The sequence below is a fragment of the Eubalaena glacialis genome, chromosome 1 (assembly GCF_028564815.1).
Source record: "Eubalaena glacialis isolate mEubGla1 chromosome 1, mEubGla1.1.hap2.+ XY, whole genome shotgun sequence".
NCBI classification, from domain to species: Eukaryota; Metazoa; Chordata; class Mammalia; order Artiodactyla; family Balaenidae; genus Eubalaena; species Eubalaena glacialis.
The window spans coordinates 51,205,950-51,225,928 of NC_083716.1; the positions used below are offsets into that span (position 1 = coordinate 51,205,950).

At 48.0% G+C, this 19,979-nt stretch overlaps 1 protein-coding gene and 1 non-coding gene across 2 annotated transcripts in view; both read left to right on the forward strand.

Annotated features, from left to right (window-relative positions):
• GRID1 (glutamate ionotropic receptor delta type subunit 1) overlaps window positions 1–19,979 on the forward strand; it is a 666,870-nt gene that overhangs the window by 219,257 nt on the left and 427,634 nt on the right. The window lies entirely within an intron of this gene.
• On the forward strand, window positions 12,430–12,502 carry TRNAA-CGC (transfer RNA alanine (anticodon CGC)). Its single transcript has one exon. It is a non-coding gene; the product is annotated as a tRNA-Ala (tRNA).

Sequence of the window (19,979 nt, forward strand, 5' to 3'; positions counted from 1 at the left end):
GAATGCTGGCTACGATTTTTTTACCCCACCTTTCCCCTAGTGATTAACTTATTGTTAAATAAACATTTGGTGAAGATTGGCACTAGAAATACATGAGTGAGAGCACTGTGCCTGTCCTCAGCGAAAGTAGGCAATCATCAACAATATAGAATAGATTTAAGTGTAGGTATGATTGAGGTGTCCACCAAAGCCAACATATCCCCCCTGGGGCAAAAGTAGGCTTTCTATAGGAAGCAATGTATGAGCTGAGTCTTGAAGAAGAGGCATGAGTCAGCCTGGGTAAACAGTGGGCAGAGGACATCCCAGGTGAGGAATCAGCAAGTACAGGAGCATGGGAGGGAAGCACATGGTAGCTGGAGGAATAGCTTTTTGGGGAAAGAGCAATAAGCATTTAAAGGAAGAGTAGGAAGCAAGGCTGTGAAAGGACCCCAGATGCAGTGCGGGGGACTGGAATCAATCCTGAAGATATGGGAGCCATTGCAACATGGGCGTGCCTCATCACATCTGTGTTGCTGAAAGCTCTGGGTGGCCTCAGGGAGCAGGGTGGATTGGGCGGGGGCCTGGGGCCAGGGAGGAAGGGTGGTGGCAATATTTGGGTGAGCGTTGACATAGCGCTGATGAAGGCAGGGATAATTCGGGAAAAGGGAACACTTTTGAGGACTATTTTGGAAGTATAGAACTCAGGATGAGGCTCCAATTCTTAAAAATAAACTTTTAATTTTAGAATAGTTTTTGATTTACAGAAAAATAGCAAAGATTGTACAGAGTTCTCATATACCCCCACCTAGTTTCCCTTATTACGAGCATCTTCCATTCGTATTGTACATTTGTCACAGTTAATGAACCATTACTGATGCATTTTTATTAACGAAAGTCCATGCTTTATTCAGATTTCCTTCTGTGCCTTTTCTGCTCTAGGAACCCACCCAGGACACCACATTGCTTTAGTCATCATTTAGACTCCTCTTGGTTGTGATAGTTTATCAGACTTTCCTTGCTGTTGATGACCTTAACGATTTTGCGGAGCACTGGTCAGGTATGATGTAGAATGTCCCCCAGTTGGGATTTGTGTGATGTTTTCTCATGATTAGACTGGGAGAGGAAGAGTGCCGTTCTCATCGTCACATCAAAGAATGTGCTATCAATATAAGTGATCACGGTTGATGTTGACCTTGACCACCTGGCTGAGGTCGTGTTTGTCAAGTGTCTTCACCACGAAGTTATTTTTTGTTTCCCTTTTCCTATACTGTCCTTTTTGGAAAGAGGCCACAGCGTGCCGCCCACACTTAAGGAGTAGGGGGTTATGCTCCACATCCTCTCGGTGAGCCACAGCCGTGGCCACCTGGTCTGTCTTGCAACTTTCATGCTCTTTACTCTATGACACAGAGAAGGCCATTCAATTCAACTTATTAATTCAAGTCAAACCCACAAGCACTTTTGCATGTGTGTCAGACCTGGCACTGATCTCCAGAAATAGAAAGATGAGTGAGACACATTCTCAGCCCTTGAGAAGCCCTCTGCTTGTGGGTACCATCCTCCCATAAGCAGTCTCCAGCCTCATGGCTTCTAAGACAAGCTAAATTTGCTTGAGGTTTCAGCCCTTGATAAGCCCTCTGCTTGTGGGTACCATCCTCCCATAAGCAGTCTCCAGCCTCATGGCTTCTAAGACAAGCTAAATTTGCTTGAGGTTCCAGCCCTGCCCCTTCCAGCCTGTCACCCCTGGGGCTCCTCCCTGAGTGCCCTATTGAGAAGGGCTGAGGAGCAGCATTATTGCTCTTGGGCGTTTGCATGACAGATTCCGGGGGTAGAGGTATTGCAGACATGCCTCAGCCTCAACATTTGAGGCTCAGTGCTTTCCAAATACCTATTTTTCATGTCGTTATTGTGTTTCTGTGAAATAAAATTTTGTAAACACTTATCAGTTACAGCCAAGAAGGTGACAACTGCATTTGGTTGATTTTTCTGCCATTTAACCCTAAGCTGTTATAAGATATGCACATGTTTTGGCCTCTCAGGGCAACAGCTCGCAGGCTACTTCTGACAGGAGCAGCTGGGATGGGGCTGACCCTGTGTAGTGGGGTAGGTGGCTCAGCAAGCAAGTTGGATCTTTGCACAGATTCATAGAGTAGCTAAACACATGGGGCTGGAACCATCCTCCTGAGTTGGAATTCTGGCTCCAGCACTAACTATGGGATCCAAAGTGAATGTTTCACTCTTCTCACCTGCAAAATGCAGGTAATGTTATTACCTACCTCATAGATGGCTGTCAAGATTAAAGGAGTTAATACATGTAAAAAGGTGCCTAGCACAGGGCAGATCTTTACCTAGGAAGTATTGACTGTTATCATTTCTCACACAGGCAGGAGAGACTTATGACTTTGTGAGCTAAACAATGGATTTTGGGTTCTCATTTATTTACTCATTCATCTGCTTAAAAAATATTTTAACATGACCAATAAAATTTATTTAACATATTTACATATATTCACAAGTTCTTTCATAGTTGAGTACAAAAATAGACATTTACAGTTTCAGAATTTTCACTGAATGTCTTTCCTTTCTGTGGTGAGGAGGGTAATACACTTTACCATGATATGAATAAGGAGCCAAGTTTCTTTGTGTGACTAATTCTAAATATGGCTAACATAGTAAGTCAGAGTTACTATCACTGGAGACTAGCATTTCATTCATTTGTAATCCAAATAAAACTGGTGGTGCCCCATGTCCCAGCCTCTATGTAAAGCCACATTAGAAAAAAAGAAAAACCAAACAGGAAACATAATGATGTGCTTTACAGTTCTTGACTGAATCCTTTGAAGACTGTCAGAAGATCCAGTTCATCACTCACAACACTTCTTAGGATCCTCGTTCTCTTTCTCTCTTCCCCTTTGTCTCTTAAAAGCCACCGTCTCCCCAGACTTTGGATACGTCACCTTTCATAGACCACATGTGCTCTTGCTTCTCTTCCTCACTCCTCCTTCTTTCTGCCCCTATTTTTTTTTTTTCCTGCAAAAACCCACAAACCAGCCCAGGAAGCCCGAGGAACTGGAGGAGATACGGTGGCTGATACTGGGTCCCTGTTAGTGGGCTGGGAGGGAAGAGTATTCTGACATGACTTGTCCTGACACGTGGTTATTTGGCAAATCGGCGCTGAGTGCCTCCATGTGAGTACCTGTCCCAGGTGATGGGAAGGAGGTGTGGCATAGTTGTGTACCACAACTTCTTTATCCATTTTTGTCTTTCCTGGGATATTTAAGGTGTACCGAAGTGGAGGTTCTTGGAAACAGAGCAGCCCTAAACTTTGGGGTGCCTGTGTCTTGTTGATTTTTAGGTTTCCCGATTTATACGCCCATGAGTGGAAGTGCCCTATGCTCTCTAAGCTGTGTTTATTACATGTTTCAGGAGCTCTGTGTTTCAGAGCTCTGTGCCTGCACAGGGCTGGGAGGAGGGAGCATGTGAATGTACTTGTTCTACCAGCTTCCCTCTGAACAGGCATGAGGCTGGATGAAACAATAGGGAACTGAATGTAGTTCCAGTTTGGGCTCGACTTGGGGGATTGAAGGTGCCTCAATTTCTTCGGAGACAGGGGAGAGGAAAAGGCAGAATGAGTTGAGAATGTTTCCAACTGGATAGGTCTAAAATGGGGAGGAAGGTGTCTGTCCCATTGGGGGTCAAGGTGTCAAGATTGCAGGTCATGGCATCCTACAGATCTGAGCTCAACTCTCAGCATCACCTAGACCCACTGTAGGACTGGACCAGAAGCCTGGCTTCCCTGAGCCTTGGTTCCTTGTCTGGGGCTGGAAATCATGTCAGCCCCTCGCGGCGGGGACAGGCAATCAGAGTGCAGGTTGTGGTGTTCTGTGACCGCCACCTCTTCCTCTTTCGCCTCCTCGCCTGTCCACTCTCCAGGCTTGTGTCCCTGGACGAAGGCACAGGCCACAAGCTCAGCCCTGCCAGGAAGTTGCCCATCTCCACATGGGGCCCCATGGAGGTAGCCCTGCCTGGAGCCTCCTGCTTTCACCTTAAAGGGAATCAGGTACGTTTACTCCACTCCATGTCTGGTGGACGTGTGTGCTCCATCTGTCACCATGGCCTTGCCCTGTGCAAGGCACTGTGGGGCTGTGCTGGAGAAAGATACTCTGCCCTTGCTCAGGGTATTATGATCTAGATGGGAGAATAAGACCAAGACAGAAGACACCAAAGTGGATGTTGATGATGGCTGTGGACTCAGGAACCTAGAAGGATGCTCATCTCTTGACTTCATGGGCACAAACAGTGGCCTCTGCTTACACACCTCCAGAGATGGGGAACTTGCCATCTACTGAGGAAACCCATTCTGTTATTGGGCAGCTCAACAGTGAGAAAGCTCCTACTTAATATTGGGCAAAATCTGTCCCATGGCTTCTCATTAGTCTTAGATCCATGTTCTGGGCCACATAACAATTTTACTCTTTCCCCCATGTCAGTCCCTCAGTTATCTGAAAGTAGTATGTATTCATCTTGTGGGCCTCTTTGTAAGCCAAGCCCCACCAGCTTTCCTACTGGTCTTGAGTCCATCAATATTTATTGAGCCCTTCCTGTGTGTCAGATGCTCTGCAGCTCGGCAAGGTGCTCGGGTGTGGTGGGTAATAAGACAGGTGAGGTCCCCACAACTACAGAGCTTACATTCTAGGTGCGAGAGGAAGAGGCAAAAAGCAAGATGATACCACATGATATCTATAAGAAGGAACCCAGAATAGGATGACGTGATATGGAGTGATTGGGGGCTGCTTTCGACTTCTGAGCTAAGACCTGCTTGATGGAATCAGGCCCGTGAGGGCCTTTGGTCTTGTAAGGGAGACCTTTGCCATTGCCAAGGTCCCAAGGTGGGAATAAAGGCCGACTGGTTGGAAGAACAGAACGAGAATGGTTGAGTGGCTGGAGCTTAGTGAGAGGAGGTGAGAGAGTGACATGGTGAGGTGAGAGAGGTGGGTGAGGGTACACCTCCTGGGCTCTGCGGCCCAGGTGAGGAAGTGGGTTTTATTTTAAGTGTGAAGGGAAGTCATTGGAGGGTTTTTCTAGGACAATAACATGACCTGTTTTCCATTTAGTGATCCCTCTGGCTGCTTTGTGGGGCGAGCCTATAAGAAGGCAAGAGTGGGAGCAGAATGGATATCATTGCCCGTATTGTACTAATAGGACCCTTGAAGATTTGCTTGGACAAGTACTGGACAAATCAGAGGCTAATTGTCTCGTCTCTTGCAAGACTTGGAGTCAATGAGAACCTCTGAGTCTTGGTTCCTTGAATACCCAACTTCTAGCAGTATTTTCTACTCATGTAAAATTTGTGTCTGTCTTTATTTTCCCCCAATTCTGGGTAACCCTGGCCAATGGGAAGCCTCCACACCTCGGCCAAGGCCCCCAGGCTCTGGGTATGGCTAGCCCTGGGGAGAAGAATGCTCAGACACCTCCACACTCAGCAATCCCCCAAGGAGCCTCATTCTCATGATGTATCATTAGGAAACATATCAGTGGAAATTGGCCTTTCATCTTTATCAGCGTCACTTTTATGTTGCAGAAAAGGCCCATCCTCATTAGAAGGCAAGGAAGAGGTGAGATTTGGAGCTGGAGCTCCTTGGCAGATTCCACCATCACATCCCCCACCCCCGTCCTAACTCAGCCACAGTTGTCATCAATCTGTGTTTCACTCCTGCTTTCATCCTTCACTTGCTGTTTGTCATTTTTGGAGAAGAATCCTCTCAGCACATTTGGAAACCTATTTCATTGCCGAGGAGAAGGGAACAATACAGGTTTTCATCTCAGACTAATTATGCCTCCAGTACACTGGTGCTGAATAAAACCAAGGGGAAGGTAATTGGAAATTTTTGATGTGACATTCACAGCTTTGAGAAAAACAGATGTTCGCTTGAGGAGCTGGGAAGAGAATGCATATCCCTGAGGCTGGCCAATGAGGTCCATCCCAGGAGGTTGTGGGTGAGAGCTGAGCCACCCCTCATCCTATAGACATGGCATGGGGATTCTCTGCGAGCCCATCTGTTCCTTGTTGGCCTGGCCTGTGGTTTGTCCTCACCTGGGCCAACATGGATGACTCCTGTGTTGTCATCTAAGGCATTCAGTGGCAACTCAGGTCTTCAAACACAAGGTGTCTGCCTGCAGCCTTGTCTCTGCCACCCACCAGCTGTGGGACTCAGGGCAAGGACTCTAGTTGCTATGATTGTCCATTTCCTCATCCATCAAATGGAGCCAGCACCTCACAGCATCTTACAGGGTTCCCCTGAGAATTCAGTGAGACAGTATCTGTAGTGTGCTCAGAACATGGAAGTCCTCCGGAAGTTTGCATTTTCTTTCCAAAAAATGGTACCTTCCTGCGGATTAAGGCTGTGCCAATTCATGAGTGCTTCTTCTCATCAGTTTGGATATTTTTGACCTCCTTAAATAGCGTGACTTATTGACCAGCTCATCTCTGGTTTCTATTAGCCTGGGAAGCTATGCACACTACATCTACTTCCTTTTTCAAATAAACCCTTTCACCAAATGCAAATAATAGTGGAGAACTGAGGCAACTGAGTATGTCTCGGGCAAGCCCCTTTATCCCTCTAAGTTGCCTCTTCCCCACATGTCAAATGGGGTAAAAACTGCTGGGCCTAATTTACAGGACATGTATGTAGGGGGAATGAGAGAGGGGACATTCCCTTCTGGCCAGAAAAGACTCTGGGTCCCAAATGGCCCCAATGACTGGGGCAAAAACACATAGTGCTGCAATTATTCTTGATACATTGCACTCCCCGTGCTAGCCAGGAGGAACTCTTGAAGGGCACAGGCTGGGTGTGGCCAGTTGAATAGTTACCCCCAATTCTTCATCACGCCCTTGCTGTGGCCTCATGGTGGGTGGAGTATACTTTCTCATGCTTTGGCTTGGTTTGGCCATGTGTCTTGCTTTGACCAACAGCATGTTAGCAGGGGTGACAAGGTGCTAGTTCTGAGCCTGGGTACAAGAGATGTAGGATGTTTCCACCTCTCCTCCTGAGTTGCTACCACCTTCACCTTTAAGAAGAGAAAGAATAAGCCCTGGGTAATCTACTAGTCCCAGGGGGATGAGAAACAGAAGGGTCAGATCAGAGCCACTGAGCTGACTGACCCACAGACCTGCAGTGAGAAAAAGATCTTCCCTAACCAACCCACACATCTGTAAAAATATATCATGGTTGGTTTTAGCCACTGAGGTTTTTTTTTTTTTAACATCTTTATTGGAGCCACTGAATTTTGGGTGGTTTGTTACATGGCATTATACGGCAAGAGCTTACTGATACAGTGGGCTGTATTTGTTTCTGCATTCCCCACATCCAGCATTATGCCTGGTACAGGCGTAGTGGAAGTTTCCATTGCCAGAGGACAACAACTGGACAGTTGCAGCTTACTGAGTAAGCAAATGAATGAATGAATGAAGAATTTTATTTGGTTGTTAAACCTGATTATTAACGTTGATCCTTCATTTAAGTTGACACACACGGACACTCTGAATCTGAGGGTCTTCTGGGGCTATTGAGGTGCCCACCCCATCTGGCTGACTCTTTCAGAGTCTTGTTCAGATGAAAAGTATGAGTGTCAGCTGGGGAGAGGGAGGAAGAATGAGCCATGAGAGCCTGGTCCTGGAATACCTGTCCAACAGTGGCCTGAGGAGAATTGCCTTGAACCCTGGGCTTGTGGTGGTAGAGACTGGAAGTCCCCCTGGTGCCCCGCCTACCCCTTGTTCTCTCTAGGAGTGCTGTCCTCCTTCCCAGTAGCTGGTTGCTCTAGTGGGGTGCTTCAGTAGTCCTGCGACAAGCACTGTGACCCACACCATCTTCCCTACTGCGTGGGGCAGTCAGCCCAACCCCAGAGACAGACCCCGGGGCCTTTCCATTTCCCTCTGAAAAGCCCTGTGCAGAGGCCTCCTGGTGGACGGGGAGAGAATTGGGATGGGATGACCCCGGGATGAAAGGAAAACGGGAGTACTTAGTGTTTACTGAGTGCTGACATTGTGCTAGGCTCTTTACATGCCTTTTCTACTTTATATATCAGGAGTGCTATTTTGATTCTCCCTTTTATAACTGAGGACACCGAGGCCTAGTGAGGTGGGGAGGTGGGGTAACTTGCTGGAGGTGGATTGTGGAAGCAGGATTTGGATCCCAGCCGCCTGGCTCCTGTATCCCAGCTCTCGGAAGTGCAGTGGTCTCACCCTGGCCTGTACAATAGAGGAATCTAGGGAGCTTTCAGACAGCTTTGAGGCCCAGACCCCACTCTAGATCCATTAGGAGGGATCTGTAGGGTTGTGACCAGTCAATCAGATGCTTAAAAATCTCCCCAGGTGATCTGATGAACATCTGGGTGGGACCATCATATGATGTCCAGGCCTTACTGCTTGCAGCTGGGGCTGAAGGGCCATCTGGCATCGGGACACAGAGTAGTGGGCGCTGCTGTTCTTCTGTGGAGTTGTGTGTGCGAGGGAGTTGGCATGGCTTGGCCACTGTGACCTCGAGGGTGGCCATGGCCCCTGGGCCTGATGACAGAGGCCCCTACCCTGGGGCAGGTCAGTGAGGCTCTGTGTGTTGGGCACCCAAGCCCTTTGCTGAGAGCTTTGTGAGCCGTGCTCGCGCCTGGCAGCGCTGGGGTGAGTGATCATCCCTGAACATGTAGTTTCTCTTTCTCTTTGCACTTCAATTTGCTCCTTTTTCCCTTCGTTCACTGCTTAGCTGCTAAGCAGAGGCCTTGCTGGAATTTAAGGAATGGCTGTTTTGACTTACAGATGAGGGAAAACACCTTAAAGTAAGATAAACAGGAAGGCAAATGCATGTCGTGATAGATATTCAGTCTCTAACCATGGCTGGAAGAGTGTTTGCTTAGAAAAGGGTCAGGAGAAAAGCGGAAGCAAAGGGCAATGAAGGGAAAGTGGAATGAATGTTTGGAATTTTGAACTTGGGCGGGCGTTCAGGGCTGGGCAGAGGAGCAAACTCAGATGATGGTGTGCAGGGAGGGAATGGGCTCCGAGAGGGAAGCGGGCCAGGGTGGGGATGGATGAAAGCCAGCTGAGGCAAGGGCTGCCCTGAAATAACTCAGGGAGACCGAGTGATCAAACACAAAAACTGCCAGACTCACAGGCACCCGTGGGCCCTCTATGCGTGGGCCTCTTCCAAAAAGTGCTGACGGAATTTTGAAAGTGATCAAAGACCTCCCCTGTTGAACACAGGATGGACAAATCAAAGAATGAGGGAAATCAGAAAGACTAGAAGAAAGGCAAATGAGAAAATGTAAATAACTCTGTGGAGAAAAGCAGAGGGCAGTCTGGTACAGGTGGTGGGGTGTGAGGGCTGGCACCATTCCCCCCTACCCCAGGGGTTCTGCTCCTAGACAGAGATGGAGCTGGGTTCCCAAATATCACCCGTGCGTGTGTGTGCATGCAGATGTGTGTGTGTGTACACGCCTCTTCTCATGGAAGTTTCCAGTGCCAGAGGACAACAGATGGATAACTGCTCCATTCCAAGCAGGCAGTAATAATAACAGCTAATACTTGTGGAGGCTGACCACAGGCCAGGCACTTTCTGAGCACTTTCTGTGTCTTGTCTCATTGAATCCCCTCAATCCTATAAGGTAGAGATGTAAACAAAGTGTATTTCCATTTTATTTGGAAAAAACTGACATGATTCCTAACCTGGCTAGGGTTTGGGCTGGCAGCCTGGCTCAGGATTTGCTTCTAACACTTGCGCTGCTTGTATGTTGGACGCTTTCAAGGGACACCTTTCAGATCGTGGTCATGGTAGCTGTGGATCTTATCATGACACACTTCTGCTGTCAGTGCTCTTGGGCAGAATAGCTCTTTGGGCTGGTGCAGGGGTGCAGGGCTGCAGCCCACTCCTGGGTTCCCTTTCAGAGCAGCAAGCACGCAGGGGGAATGTGAGGCCCTGGAGAGGATGCAGGTAGGTGGTGAGCTGCATGGGGCCCCTCTGGAAGCTCATGGACATGCCCTTGAAGTTTGGTGTCTTGGCTGCTTGGAGGAAGGGGATGCCCAGCAGACTGGAGGAGTGGTAACTGCAGGCTGACGGCCTGTAAGCCCCTGGCTGCATCACCACCAGTGTCAGGGGCTACCTAAGGCAATAAGAGTCATACTCAGTGAGACAGCACCAGGAGTAACATCTGGGTTCAAGTCCTCAACGTTCCTGCTATGTCTGCACAGTGAAAACCTCCTGTTCCTGGGCCTGTAGTGCAATAATTCATTTGCATCTACTTTGGGGTTTATGTAGGCAGGTTTGGCCTCAGCCCACACAGGTGTCTGGGTTCTCTCACCTCACCCCTCCCCTAACCTCCTCCTTGTCATCATCAGTTCATTTTTCTCTTCCCCTCTGAGTGCCTTTACCTTCTCCATCCATCTTAGCAACCGACTCCTACGACCTCATCCTGGAGCTTGCCCAGCTGCAGAACTGCTCCACCTCCACTCTGTCACTCGAACTTTCCATCCTGTTCCAGTGCTTCCCTAGACGTGTCCTTTGACCTCACTGAAACACCCCCGCCCTCACCTCATTGAGCAGAAATCAGAGAGGTGAAGGACTTGGCCCAAGTGTGCCACCCAGGAATAGAACTTGAACTTGAACTTAAGTCTCCCTCCTCCCATCCCCATTCCTGAAGGCAGGTCCCTCTTCCCATTCTCACACCTGAACGCAAGTCCTTCTTCATAGTCTAACACCTATTTTGCTTATTTTTAAAGCATTCTGACAATATCAGGATGAATTTCATAACCTTACTGCCTAGCCCAGTCCCCTTTTTCGTTTTCTGTATTCTTCTCTAACCACATGCACACCTATTTCATAAAGAGTCACTCATTATCTAGATGCAATTTTGTGTTCTGCTTTTTTTTTTCTTTTTTTAAAATTTATTTATTTATTTATTTATTTATGGCTGTGTTGGGTCTTCGTCTCTGCGCGAGGGCTTTCTCCAGTTGCAGCGAGCGGGGGCCACTCCTCATCGCGGTGCGCGGGCCTCTCACTATCGTGGCCTCTCTTGTTGCGGAGCACAGGCTCCAGATGCGCAGGCTCAGTAGTTGTGGCTCATGGGCCCAGTTGCTCCGCGGCACGTGGGATCCTCCCAGACCAGGGCTCGAACCCGTGTCCCCTGCACTGGCAGGCAGATTCTCAACCACTGTGCCGCTAAGGAAGCCCCCTGCTTTTTCTTTTGACCTAACATCCTGGCATAAACATTTCCTGTGTTGCTGCAAAGACCTCCTAATGATCATTTTAAATGATTGCATTGAGATAAAGAATTGATGTTCCATAACCTACCTAATGTTTCCTGTTATTGGACATTGTAACTTTTTCCAATTCTTCAGTCAGTTTTTTTTGGACAGTGTTTCAGTGAAAATTTTCATGTGTCAGGTTTTATTTTCCTCCTTGGATTGTTGCTGATGGGAAATTTCCAGGGTCAAAAGAGTCAGGGTGCCAGTCTCCTGAACGGCATCATCTTGGTCTTGGCTACCATGCCCTGTGGTGGTATCATCACCCTCCTTTTACAAATGAGAAAACTCGCCTTTCCAGAATCTTCTCACACTGGCTTCCTCTCCCTGGAGTAGCCTCTGCTGCTCTTGTGCCCACTTTGCACACCTCACTAACTCCTATCATCCTTTCCATTTCAGCCCAATCACTGCTCCTCGGGGCAGCTTTTCCTGGGTGCCCTACCATACCCAGGTCTGTTAGATATGCACATGGCACCCCGGGCTTTTCCTGCAGAGTGCATGTTTCACTCTGCGGTGATATATCAGTCACATAATTATTTGACTAATGTCAGTCTTGCCCACTAGATTCTAATCTGTGCTACAGAGGGTGGTATGGCCACCTTTCCCCCCCATAGTGCCAGCCTGGTGCCTAGCATGCAAAAGGGTCTTACTAAATGCTTGCTGAATAGGGAATGAGGGCTCCATATGCCAAGGACACCACTGGTAAGGGGCAGCTGGCCCCTCGTGCTCTGATTTCCTTGAAGAAAAATGTTCCCAACATACTCTAGCTGTGTGCCTAAGAAAGGTATATCTCAAGCTTGAGAATAGAGTGCAAGCAGCAGGAGGCAAGAGCAGTGAGCAAATCTGTAATGTTCTTGGAAGACAGCATGGTGTGGTGAGGCAAACAAGGCTGCGGGCGGTAGCAAGGACGTGCTCCTGATTAACTCTGCACTAAGTAACTGTGGGGCCTTGGGCCAAGCCATCAATACCTCTGGGTCTCAGTTTTCTCACCTGGACAATGGGCACACACTTTGCCTCCCTGGGAAATGACCATGACTTGGAAGTGACCTTCCCTTCCCTCATCGTCCCCTTGAGCAAATGAAAGCTACCCCAGTGCCCGTATCATTCGGCTTTCTTCCTAGGTATTTGAAGAAGGGTAACACTTTTTGTAAAAACACAGCCCAGGGACTTCCCTGGTGGTCCAGTGGCTAAGACTCTGCACTCGCAATGCAGGGGGTCTGGGTTCGATCCCTGGTTGGGGAACTGGATCCCACATGCATGCCGTAACTGAGGAGTGTGCATGCCGCAACTGAGGATCCCGCATGCCGCAATGAAGACCCGGTGCAGCCAAAATAAATAAATAAATATTTTTTAAAAACCCCAAAACAAAAAATAACATAGCCCATTAAATTCAAAGTGCTCCTCAACTTCCTGGGAAGGAATGCAGTGAAATCCTTATCCAGATGTTAGAGCAGCTGTAAGTCAGTATTTTTTAAAACTCAGGTGTAATTATGTGAATAAATCATGAAGTCAGAAATGGGTTGGATTGATGCGTCAGGTAAATTCATCTCAGCAGCAAGTGGAGGTGCATGGGGGCCCGGGACTCACCGCAGCCCTGCCACCGGCTGTAGGTCTTGCTGGTTTCCCAGTTCTCACTTGCGGCCTTTGCCCTCCTGTCCTCCCTGCCTCATGGCCCTGGACCTGCCTTCCAGTGTGCTGTCTGACTGCCAGCTGCATGGAAAGGCCCAGTGCACCTCGTCGGGCTCTGGAGGGTCATGGGAGCAAGGCATCGGGGCTGAATTTCAGCCGAATCTGAGTATGGTGGGAACTTGGATGCAGGCGTGTGTCTGAAACTGAAGGGGCAGAGGCAGAGCCCCTCTGTTTTGGGGGGCTGGGGTGGGGGATAGGCTGGGTCCCATCAAAGGAAGCATGGATGGCTCTTGGCATTAAGTCTGCTGAGGATTCCCTCAGATGTATGGCATGAGCTGTTCTCTGGTCCTCCCTATCTGCCTGTCTGCCGCCAGCTAAGGCTGAGCCTTGGGCCTTGGGACACATTGCACATGGTGGGCATACCCTTGTCTGGGCTGTTCTTGTAGCAGGGACCTGTACCCTGGGAGGGGACTCCAGGCCCCCGGCCAAGCAAGTGGTTGTGAGCTGTGCCCTCCATAGGTTAAAGGATACAGGTATGAGAGGCCTCAACACCCCTGCACTTGCTAAGGCCTTCCCCACAGAGCTGAGGAGGTTTGCAGGTGTGGGATGGGCACAGCCTGCAGGTACACCCCAGGTTCTGAGCTAGGCTACCTGCTAGCTTTTCAAGAGGACTGAGATCTTCCTTTCTACTGGGCACATTTACACATGAGCACGTTTATTTCTTATAGCTCGAGACATCTTACAGGTGAGGAAGCTGAGGCTTGGGGATTAAGTGACCCGCACCAAGTTCACAGCCAGAGAGTGACAGGTTTGGGATTTGAACCCTGGTCCATGTGTCTCCAAGACCCTGCTTTTGTCAACTCTGTGATATTGAAAAGAGTGAGGCAGGCAGTGGGATGGTGCCTTACCTAGTGGAAGGGGCTCCCACCCACCTCTGCGCAGACTGGAGTGTGCGTGTGTGTGTGTGTGTGTGTGTGTGTGTGTGTGTGTGTGTAGTTGGAATAGACTCTGAGGGCCACACCAGGAGCGGTGCTTACGAGGGAAGGACGGCAGAGGGAGCTGTCCTTCTGACGTTTGAGATGAGCAATTTGTGATAGCCGTCTAGAGATGGTGAGTGGGAACACTGAGGGTTGTGTCCGTCTAGCATCTGTCATTGGATGACTAATTTATTTCGCAGTGTGCAGGGCTCGGCTCAACAGTGCTAAGTAATGATTTTCTCTGTCTCAGTGACATGGCTGAGGTAGAAGGAGGTGGCTGTGTACCAGGGTGACTCTGCCCTCTGCTTTGCTACCCTTGGGCTGCAGGGCATATCCTTTCTTAGGAACTTTGTGTGGGCAAGAATGTGAGATACAGTGAAATGAAGGGGCAGGGCCTGTCCCCCCACCCACCAGAAAGGTGGCGCTTGACCAGCAGTGGGAGCCCCCCACCCTGCCTCTACCTCCCGCTCCTGGCTGCAGTGTCATTGCTCATCCACAGGTTCTCCCAGCTCCCGGGGCTGACACTTGCCCTTGGGAGCCTGGATACATGAGCCAGGATGGCAGCCCATGGTTTGGGGGTGTGGTAGAATCTCCTTAGGGGACAAATTGTGAATCTAGCTGTAGGCCCTGAGTTGATGCCTATGGGTAGGCAGGGGGCTGTGGCCTCTGTCACAGGCTCACACAGAACTACTGAGGGAACCAGAATTCCCCACCTGCGCCCCAAAGGGAATTCAGTGCCAGCTCGGACCTCTAGTCCCAGAAGGAACCAGGTTGCCATGGACGACCTCGGGTAGCAGAGTGGCAGCCAATGCCCACACTGCCTCTTGCTCAGCCATCCTCCTGCAATGCACAGACTCAGTGGGCTAATGAGTGTGGGGTGTGGTCAGGGCCCCCAGGCCCTACTGTTTGCCTGTCCTCACTTCGTATCCCTGCTCCCCAGCCCTTCCCCAGGCTTCATATTCTGGTTGCGAACAGCCCAGGGGAAGATCCAGCTCCTTCCCTTGGGGCCTTTTGGCAGCTCACCCCTGGCTGGGCCTTTCCTGGTGGGGGCACATTTGTGCTGTCGGAATGGAATTGTGTCTGGAGGACTCTCAACATGCGATTTCTCCTTAGGAGGAGAACTTTTGCTTCCTCCTTTTGACATAAGGCAAATGGTGTGGTGACGCCAAGCAGCTGGCTGCTGGAACACCAGTCCTGGCTCTGCTGTCTTGATGTGTGGTCATGAGCAAATGTCTTAACCGTTCTAAGCCTGCGGTGTTCTCCTCTGTAAAATGGGCAAAGCAACCCTTCTTTACTTGCTCGGGTCAAAAATCTTGGTGTTGTTTTTGATGCTTCTTTCTCTCACACCTCATAATTAACCCATCAACAATTCTTTCAGCTCTCCCTGTGGTGTATCTGGAATCTGATTACTCCTCGCCACTGCCACGGCCTCCTCCCTGGTCTGTCCCACCATCATTATGACAATAGCCTCGTGATTGGCCTTCCTGCTTCTGTCCTTGGCCCCGTAGCCAGAATGATCCTGCTAACATGGCAGCTGTTCACGTCATTCCTCTGCTCAGAACCTTCCCATAGCTTCCCATCTTTCCAGGGGAACAGCCAAAGTCCCTACCTTGACCTAAGTAGGTGAACACACTTCCCCATCTTCATGGAATGGTCCCCATTTATACCTCGTGGCCCAAAAGAATTATTCACTCTCAGAATTGTCCTAGTTTGCTGTATGCCAGTGCTTGTAGTGGCTTTATTCATGATAGCCCAAACTGGAAGCCACCTATATGCCCTTCAGGTGGTGAATGGATAACAAACTGTGGTACATCCGTACAATGGAATATTATTCAGCATTGAAAAGGAGCAAAATACTGACACACATAGAAACTTGGGATGATTCTCAAAAGCGTATGCCGAGTGAAAGAAGCCAGACTCAAAAGGCCTGATACTCATGATTCCATTTAATGATGCTCTGAAACAGGCCAAAGTACAGGGCAGAAAACTGAGTGGTATTTGCCAGGGCTGCTAGCTGAATTGGCCCTAAGAGGCCAAGGAATTTTTGTGGGTGATGGAACTGCTCTATATCTTCAATAGGGGGTTGGTTACACGATGGTCTAAGATGATCAAACTCAGAATTGTACACTAAAAAGAATGTATTTTACTATATGCAAATGATAGTTCAATTTTAAAAACATGTTCTGGTTTGGATGTTAAATTATGTGGTCATCCTATTTCTAACGTCTTACGTGATCTAGCCGTGCATCATCCCTTTGACCTCGTTTCCTCCTGCCCTCTTTCTTGTTCCCTCCATTGCAGCCACCCAGGCCTCCTTGCTGTCCCTTGAATATTCCTGGTATGATCTCTTCACTTCTTCTCCTCTCTGCCTGGCACAGTTGACACAGTCTTCCCCCAGAGAGTCACATTGCTCCTTCTCCCCCTTCCTTAGGGTCTTTACCCCAAAGTCTCTCTATCAGTCACCAATATGACCACATCATGTTACATAACAAACAACCCAGCAAATTTCACTGGCATTCAGCTTCTCATGCATCCCTGCAGGCTGGCTGGGGTGACTCATCCAGGCTGGGCTGGGTAGGTTTTCTTCTACCTGTGGATTTGCTTCCTGGCACCTTGGCTGGGGCAGAGCTTAGAGGAGCAGCTCTCTATCCTTAAGATGCTCTCCTTTGGCCATGGCCAAAGCATAAGAAGGCAAGTGCCTGTATGTGCATATTTCAAGCTTTAGCTTATGTCATGTCTGTTAACATCCCACTTGCCAAAGCAAGCAGGGCTATGAATATTACCAGTAATCCAAACTGCCACTGTCACCTTCCCAGGGAAGCCTTCCCTGACCAACCTCCTAAAATTTTAACCACCAGCTAGACATTTGCTATCCCTCCTCTCTGCTTTACTGTTTTCCTAAACACTCATGACCCTGTAACTTAATATACATTTTATTTATTGTTTATTTTCTCTTTTCCTCACTGGAATGTAAGTTGCACCAGAGGAGGGACATGTGTCTGTTTCATTCACTACTGTATCTCCAGCACCTAGAAAAATGCCCAATAAATAGTTGCCTCAATGACTGAATGAGGTTATGCTAAGAATGTAGTGAGATGAATTTAGGAGACATGCTTGAAGTACAGTACTGCACACAGGAAGTGCTCAGTAATTGGCGACTCTTATCACTCTGAATGCTGAATGCCTGAATGCTGTTGGGAGAGTCGGGGACTCAGTTATATACATGATTGCAATAATTTGCATGATTGACTTTTGAAGCAAGATCTGTTTGAATTCTGACTTCAGAGATAAGGCGTTGAAGCAGGGAGAGACTGTCACTTGCCCAAAGTCATCTGGTGAACTAGGATCTCTTTAACTGAGAGCTCATGTGTTTCCTCAGTGCTGCACTGCGTCTGCACCTCCCTTCATGCCAATTTCCACGCTCTGGCTTCTTTCCTTGCACCAGATTCCCTGTGGAGTCAGAATAACTGACCAGATTAGAGCTCAGTCCCGTGAGGGTGCTGAAGGTGGATCCCAAACACCCCTCTCAGCAACCTGGGAGTCGGGCACAGCGTGGGGCCTCGGGGACACCAGTGGCTGTTCTGTGCTACCTCCAGCCACTAGTGGCCCCTGTTTGTTGAGACCCCAGAAGGGCAGCTCTCTGCAGACTCTGAAGTGCTCAGACCCTGAGGATGGGTGGCTGGACAGAGATCACAGAAGCACATGTTCAGGAAAAACGTAGGCTCCTCCTGCCGAGGGCAGAGAAATGGAGGGAGGGTTGATGGATGGGACGTGGGAAAATTTATGAGAGTCATTCTGTTTGGTCTGATGACCCCTCATGGATGACACTGGGCTGAAAGAGCCAGACTGCCCAAACGAGAAAGATCAGAATGTTGAATTTGACCTTGAGTGATGGATTCTGTCTTGGTGAGGGGACAAGGAGTCTGGGTCATGCCCACTCAGTGCCTTGTACGCGCTTCTGTGAGGCCTTCCACGTGGATTGGCAGTCTGTCTATTTTCCCTGCCAGACTCTGAACTTCTGCGTTCCCATGGTGCATTCCCAGGGCCCGGGAGAGTGGCCCCAAAGGCATCAGCAAGTGTTTATGGCATTAATGATTTATGGAGCAGTTACAGTGAGCCAGGCACTGTGCTCAGCTTTGCACATCCATCATCTCATCTGCCCCCTCACCTGCCCCGGGAGGAAATTGCTGCTATCATTCCTGGGGCTTGGAGAGGTCTGCCCATTCGAGGTGGTACAGATGGTCAGGGTAGAGCTGGTTTACATACCTGGACTCATAACCTTTGCACTGTCTTGCCTCCTGAAATTGAAGGACCCATTCTGGTCCCAGCCCTGCTATTTAGTGGTCATGTAGCCCTGGAAATCTAATCACATTGGACCTCTGCTTTCTGCTCTGTAAGATGGGGGTTACAAATCCCATCTGTCCTACAAATAAATAGGACTGTTGTGAAAATCAAACCAGAGGTTGCTTGTGATGAGTGCTCTATAGATCTAAAATTTCATAACTAGTGTTATTTCAAGTGGGCACTAAAGGCAGTCAACAAATAGAGGAGTCATAGCAGAAGGGTGACAGAGAGGGCTTAGGGAAACTTAATTATGATACTGATCATTCTCAGTGGATAAATGTGCAAAGAACATGATCAAACAAATCACAAGAGGAAATGCATCTTGTTAACAAACATATGGAAAATCACTAAAACCTCAGCTGTAATCAAAGCAAAGCAGATTAAGACAGGATGCCATTTTTCACCACTCAATTAAAGAATACCCAGTGCTGGTGAGACTCTGGTAAAATGAACGCTTGCCTTTTCTACTGTATACTGATGAAGACTTTCTAGAAGATAATTTAGTAATGAGTATCTGGAACCATAAAAATGTTTAAACCCTTTACTTGGTAATTCCATTTCTAGGAATCTCTCCTAAGGGATTATCCTAATTACACAGAAAGCTTTCTGCACGATGTAGTTCAAAACAGCTGAATAAAAAATTGTGACAATCTAAAGAGCCAACGTTAGGAGAGTGGTTAAGGAGACTATGGAATAGCCAAGTGATTGAGTATCGTTCCATGAGTGTTCGCCCACTTGCATGAGATGAACACGCAGACTATGAGGGGAAAAGCAAGCCACAAGATTGTACACATCATCATGTTATAACTATGTAAGAGATCCTAGGGATCCTAGGGATCTTTGCATAGAACTAAATCTGGAAGGAAGTTAAACAGAAATGCTAACTATGATTGTTTGAGGGTGGAATGAATATGGGTGCTTCAAAAATCATAGTTTTAATAGTAAGCATGCACTTCTTTCACATGGGGACAGTAGTCTAGTAACTACATTGACATGGGGGTGTGAGTGGAGACCTGGATGCTGCCGGAATAGAGGTGCCATGGTCAGCAAAGCTGGGTCAAGAAACTGCTCTCGCATGTAATATTTTCATCTAAATTCATTTTGGTGAAAAGAAAGAGATGGTTTCTGATGATAAGCCATGCTGGAAAATTGCTGCTCGATTGCATTTTCTTCATATCTGGAATTTTTTGTTTGTTTTGTTTCACATTTAGCTCCTTATCACTTTCTCTTTTTCTTGAAAAGTGCCTTGAATATTTTTCTTCTGCTTACAAACTTAAGAGACAGTTGTATCAACTTCAACCGTGATCAATCCCTACATGATTAAACGTGAACAAGGCTTGTTTCCCACCCTTCAAAGATAATCACCATCAAGGATTCAGTGTGTATCTGCCCATCTTTCTCCACATATATAGTGTCATGTAATTATAGTGTATTCTTTTTTTTTTTTTAAGGTTGGGTCATAGTATGCATTTGCTTGTTTTTTTTAATTTAGCAATATATCTTGGACATTTTTCTATTTCTATAAAGTAGTTGTAGGCCAATGTTCCCTTTCACAAACTGTTGGCAAGAGGGTAAATTGGTAAAAAATATTTAGCAGTGTCTATTATAATACAAAATTCTCATCCCTTCTTCCCTCATCCCACTTCATTCCTGAGAATGTGCCCTTCAGAAACACTCTGCTGTGGACTGAATGTTTGTATCTGTCCCCCGCAGCCCATCATGTGTTGAAGTCTTAACCCGAATGTTGTGGTATTTGGAGGTGGGGAGAT